At 35.3% G+C, this 6,609-nt stretch overlaps 1 pseudogene; it reads right to left on the reverse strand.

The window, feature by feature from the left end:
- Nucleotides 1–2,817: 2,817 nt before the first annotated feature.
- Nucleotides 2,818–5,030, reverse strand: LOC145058938 (subtilisin-like protease; annotated as a pseudogene).
- Nucleotides 5,031–6,609: the final 1,579 nt, after the last annotated feature.

The raw sequence follows: 6,609 nt of genomic DNA on the forward strand, positions 1-6,609 counted from the left end.
TTTGCGTAGTGATTTTTCCCTCCACAGTAAAAACAGCTGACACCAGAATCAGCTTCACCCTTCGCTTCTTTCTTTGGTTCTTCAACCTTCGGCTCCTCTTTCACTTTTTCAGAGCTGTAGCTTCCCTGCCAATTTCGGTTCTTGTTGGTGGGGAACTTCTTCTTGATGAACCTCCTAGTATTCGACACCATCACTGCATAATCTTCAGATGTCATATCGTAGTCTCCCAGATTCAAATCTTCTTCTTCTTCTGCTATACTCTTACCTTTAGACAGAAGGGCCAAAGACCCCAAGTTTGAAACCACACTCTTCTCTTGTAGCACAATCTTTTCCTGGGATTTCAGAATCCCCACCAGTTTCGCCAAAGAATATGATTTGAACTGCTCATGCGCTTTAACCGTTGACACAACTGCCCTCCATTCGGGTCTTAGGCCATTTAAGAAAGTGACCTTCTGTTCGATGAGCTTTCTTTCTATGTCATGTTTGATCATCTTACTGAGAAGATGATTAAACCGATCGAATGTTTGTGTAACAACCTCCTCTGGATTCTGCTTGAACTCTCCAAATTCAGAGAGAAGTAGGGTCTGAATCGAGTGCTCCAGATCTTCATCTGTTGAATACAGCTCTCGCAGCCGATCCCATATTTCCTTTGCTGTACCACAAGAACTTACTAACCGAAATGTATCGGATTGAAGGGCGAATCAAATTAGTCTCAATGTCTTAATGTTGCATTGGAACTTCTCCTTTTCGTCCTGAGCGACGTCCTTCACATCTTTTAATAGATCATTGTACTCCTTTTGAGTTTTAATGATTCTTGAAGTGCTTGAGTGAGCGAAGAGGTCAGCTGTGATAGCTTCCCATATCAGATACCCGTTATCTTCCGATCCAATAACGTAATCTTCAAAATGGTGTGTCCACACTTCATAGTCTTGAGTGTATAGGATTGGGATCTTGGTTATTGATCCAATGTTGTTAGAGATGTTGATGGGATTGGATTGAGAATCGTCCATGCTTTATCATTTAACCTATTATAAGATCAGACTTTGTAATACGTAATATTATGGCAAGATGAATAATTAATGAGATACGTCAATTATGGAGTGACGGCTCAATAAATATCAATGATTGCGGAATGAACCCTAATTACTTCTTTCACAGAAGAGATGTGTATGAATTACATAGCCTCCTGCTCTGATACCAATTGATGAGTTGAAAAACTCTTTGATCGTTTAGATCTCACACAGGTTAATCAGAATAATGCAAATAGAATAACGCACAAGATAATGAATCAAAAATAAGCTGAATGATTCAATAGATTCACGCCTCAACAGAGCTCGATAAAGAACTTCCATTGTAGAGGCTTTTGGGGTTACAATCGATAAAACTATAATTGTTGTGACTGATCGACTGAAAAGCTACGTACAAAGATGCATGCAAGCATCTATAAATACTAAACCCTAATAATTAAATCACGGATGGACAAGCCCAATCCGGATAGAAAATTGGACTATGGACCGAGCCTAAGACGCAACACATAATGGACCCAACAATGTTCTTATTGGAGTAATTAAGCATATTCTTGATAAATTGGAGGGAAATCACTGCATAAGATGCAAGCCATCAAGAGTTGCAACAAGATGGTAATGCTCTTGAGAGTGACGGTGCACTTGTGGATCTTATACCATTCCTTGAATGTAAGCACCACAATTTTAATTCTCAATTTATATATTTAGTTATGGGATTTTCTAATATGTGCCCTAAAGAAACATATAAAAATCATCAATTGAAGTATTAATTGTAAGAAATATTATCATAATTAAATAAGATAAACATTAACTATGTATAAGATTACCATAATTAAATGTAAAATATATTAGTTATAAAGAATATTATTTATAATTTATGTTTATCATATTTAATTATAGTAATATTCCTCATAATTAGTGCTTCAATCAACACTTCTTATATGTGTTGTTTACAATGTTGGACTAATTAATTGGATTTAGGATTTATGTATGGGTACCTTTTTGACTTTTGTAGTTACAGATGTTGCACGCAATATGTCTGCTGATATTCGACATGTACTACATTCATATCAACGACTTGATATATGTAAAGAGTTCATTGAACGTTCTAAAGAACATTAGAGGTAACAAAATTCGGGATTATAGTTTTTCAAGATTGTTGTTACCTAATATATATAATCTCATGTGGGACCTGAAATTTGAATAATGAAAAGTACAACTTACTTTCATCATGTAAATCGATTTTTCTGAATCAATTTGATTTTCGTTTGGGCAATTGCTTTTTTGATTATGCGTGGTATATATAACTATTGTGATAAATCTGAATATATTCACCTAATTTATGTAATATATATCTTCACTTATATCATTGTGACACGGGCGAAGCCCAAGCCTTTCTACTAGAGCGTGTTGCTTTTAAAACAACTTTTGATTTTTAACTTTTCCAAAAAAAATCAAAAAATGGTATGGCATAAGGAGGAGCATCCAAGCTTTTTCAAGTCAAATTCAAAAAAAAAAATCTCAAAACCGTCTTCCTTTTACCAAAAATTCAAGCCTTGATCACATAATTTATAAATTACAGATACCATATAGCCTAAGTGCCCAACAGACGAAAAGTTTAATTAACATATATTAATTGAATGCAAAATTAAGAGGAATTTGAAAGGTATTAGTGACCTCTTTTTTATTTCCCATTATGATATGATATAAAGAAGTTGTATAAGATCGATGATCACCTACACAAAAGTTGCATATAATATTATAATTTATATTCTTAAAACATCATACAGACTCATTCAAACTTGAACGCAAATAGGGTCCTAACCGAGTACTTACTGGAAACCCAAGTCATATGCCCTTGGCCGTAATGACCCATCACCTCAACCGTACTATCCCGAGTAAAAGTTATATTGTATGTTAACTTGTGGTGTACTGCTGTGAACATGAGTTCTTGAGAAAAACTAGCAACCTTAGCTTTTACCCCAAGTGGTATAGAAATTTCCCCGATGGTATAAGTCGAGTTTGCCATACCAACATTTGTAACTGTTCTTGAGTATGTTTTTGTATCACATTTTTTAAGTGAAACCACAAAAGAAGGATAGTTTAGTTGTGCCTCAGGTATAGTTTTTGAGCATGAAACTTTCTTTTTAGTGATCATTTCGATTTGTATGGGAGTATAACCTAACCCACACAAATACGGAATGTAATCATTGGGTTGGATATCAAACACGAGCCCTGGATCGTTGGATTTTGATGGATTTATGTGACCTGCACCAATGGTAAACACGTTTGCATGGAGGAATCTTGCGTCTTTTTGGTTTACAATGGCAAGCCCTTTGAGATTTACTTGACTTGCGATGGTCATCATTGCAGACTTGATTGCAGTCGGCGACCAATCTGGATGCTCGCTTTTTTGCAGTGTTGCTATGCCGGCGAGATGAGGACAAGACATTGATGTGCCCGCTATAACGTTAAATGTTGCTTTGGCCTTTGTATTGTTATCAATCGATATAGGCCAAGATGCGAGAATGTTAACCCCGGGACCAATGATATCTGGTTTCAGGATTCCAGGACTTTCCAAGTTAGGCCCTCTTGAAGAGAAAGAAGCCACTTCTGGAGTTGTATCTATGCCGACTATAGTTCCACGAAAAAGGATGGTTGCTATAGGGGAAGTAGTTGAATTCAAATAGTTTTTTATCTGAACTCCTTCCGCGTAACCGACAATTGATGCAGGAATAACATTAGGCTCTATAACTGTAGTCTCCCCATCAATTTTGTGATTAGCAAGAATCATGGCAGCTCCTTCGGCAGCCTTTACTACGATGCTCTTATCAAGTCCAAAACTATAACCCTCATCACACAATACCACCTTCCCTTTGACATCAATATGGTCTAGTGATCCATTCAAGCAATATGTTGCTGGGTTCGTGTCATTTGCATGGTAAACAAGGGGCCGAAGCTTATGATCGAAATCTTTAGGTTGGTTTATTGCCTCTCCGTCGAACAACATTTTGTTCCCCAGATACACCGTTGTTCTTATTCTTCTATCAATCGTACTAGCTCCAACTGTAAGGATCCATGGGGCTTCGTTTGATAATGATGAAATACGAGGCCCACCATTACCTACTGAACAACTCACGAAGATCCCTTTTTGCATGGCAACTCGTAGCAATAACATCGTCGTAGAAGGGGATGGAAGCTCCACCAAGTGATAGTGAAAGCACATCAACACCATCTTTAATAGCTGCATCCATGCCTGCTGCAATGGCGCTTCCTGAACAGCCTGAACTGCACACTTTATACATGGCCACGTGTGCCAATGGTGCCATTCCAATGGCAGTGCCATTTGCATTTCCAAATACGTTCGCGTTGTGTACGTGACTTCCTGCTGCAGTACTTGAAGTGTGAGTTCCCTGGCCGTTTTCATCGACTGGCGTTTTACTAAAGGGATGAAAGTTCCTTAACCCGATTAGCTTGTTATTACACCCTGCTACTTCACATTTGCCTTTCCATTTAAACGGTGGAGGTGGGGTCCCTTCATCATTGAACGAAGGATGCCGAGGAGTGATTCCGCTGTCTATAACCCCAATTATGATTCCCTTCCCATAGTTTGAATCCGTCCAAAACCCTAAGTTTTGGTGTAAGCCCAAAAAGTGTGGGGAATGAGTTGTGTGTAACTGATACACTCTCACAGGTCTTACAGACAAAAACCCCCTTCATATTCTTCATCACCTTTGCTTGATACTCTGACATTTTTGCAGCAAATCTTGTCATCACGTGGTGGTACATATGAACCATGATCGGTTTCTCATTTGAGATGGAAGCACTTTCAGATAGAAGTGATTTGTACCACTCATCACGATCTTGAGGTTGAGAAAAGTATTTTCCTTGGGGTGAAGTTAACTCAACAATGTAGGTTTTAAGTTCATTATCAGTCATGGTTGGAGAGACATTGAAGATGGTGGTGCCAGTGAGACTCAACACATAAGAAATAATTGGCAACATTTCTTATCTCTTGCTAGGAATAAATGTGAAAGATTTGAAGGATGTCTCTCTTTCGTTATTCATAACAAGTATATATAGAGCAATTAGTCGTGAATGTATATGATCAGTGGCTTCGTATTTCAAGTGGGCACCCATAGAAAGTGACATTTTCTTTGGAATTTGTTAAGGGATAATTAATTTCTAACAAACTAATTATAAATAGTTAAAACACAAAATGAAATCCATCATCTACAAATAGGAATGAATTAGGATTATTAGAGCAAGGTTTGCCTTGATAGAGATGCTTTCCCATTGCTAAAGTTTTTCCTTGAGCATAGAAACATAGAGATTCCTATTCCATAACTAACTATGCCAGAAATTGGCTCCTTGTCTCAAATTATCTTAATAACTTGCTTCAAGGCTTAAAAATTGCTTCATATGGTTGTTCTATGGATACATCTCTTATTATCATTTTTGTTAATCTAGAAAACTATACATGTTTTACACGCTTATATATGAGGTTTATTTCCAAACCCTTTTTAGAAAAAATGGGTCTTTTTTTTATAACTTTTGAAAAAAAAAAGGTTGCAATGACATGCATAATGCCACTGGATCTATATTCAAATGCTTCATTTACACTTCTTTAAATTTTAAGTACTTAAAATTGTAGTTCATATTATGTGTTTATGCATTTCGTTTATCTAAACCAATCAACTTTTTAAGCTTGCTTTCATTCTTAGTGAAGTTAAGATACTTAAGAAAATACCATGATATAAAACATTTGTGTTATGGAAAGTATTAAGATCTATTTATTAATGTAAGTTTTGAAAAGTAATATTTATTATTATATATTTACATCAAATTAAGTTTAAACATAAACAATGATGGGAGCACAAATCTAAAATAAAATGATATGATATAACTATAAAGTTATATATATATATATATATATATATATATATATATATATATATATATATATATATATATATATATATTAATAAAACCTTGAGTGTTCATTGTTGTAAATGGATTTTTCTCTTTTAGGACATTTTTTTTTGCCTTTTGTTGCGTTCACCCATGTTGTGCCAACGTTTTCTGAATAAAGACACCTTTTTGTTATAAATTAGTTGATATAAGTTGATAAGGATGTCCAACAAGATATTAATGAAATATGCACGAAATCATTCTAAGTCTTGTATTTGGTCGATTTGAGAATTTTGCATATAACCTTAGCAAGTTAGACATGCATTTTGTCTTCATCAATGGACAACGTTGAAGTTTTTCTTTTTTTACAAGTACGTTTTATAGAAGACGAAATATACCAAAAACTTATCGTAGAGTTGGACTATACCAAAAGAAATTATAGGTGGTTTTCTTATGCAATTTTATTCCTTCTTATTATGGAAATTTGTTGTACTCTTTAATTAGGCCCAAGAATATGTTGTGGTGCATTGTTGTCTAATGATTAATTAATCTTCTTTAATTTTTATAATTTCTTATAGTGTACATGAAATACCCTCACAACCAACGAAATAATAAGTAAATCACATATTTTGTATGAACCTTAAATACAGAATCCACTACGTGTTGAAAATAT

This window comes from Lactuca serriola, chromosome 6, assembly GCF_051521515.1.
Source record: "Lactuca serriola cultivar US96UC23 chromosome 6, Lser_US96UC23_V15, whole genome shotgun sequence".
In the NCBI taxonomy this organism is placed as follows: domain Eukaryota; kingdom Viridiplantae; phylum Streptophyta; class Magnoliopsida; order Asterales; family Asteraceae; genus Lactuca; species Lactuca serriola.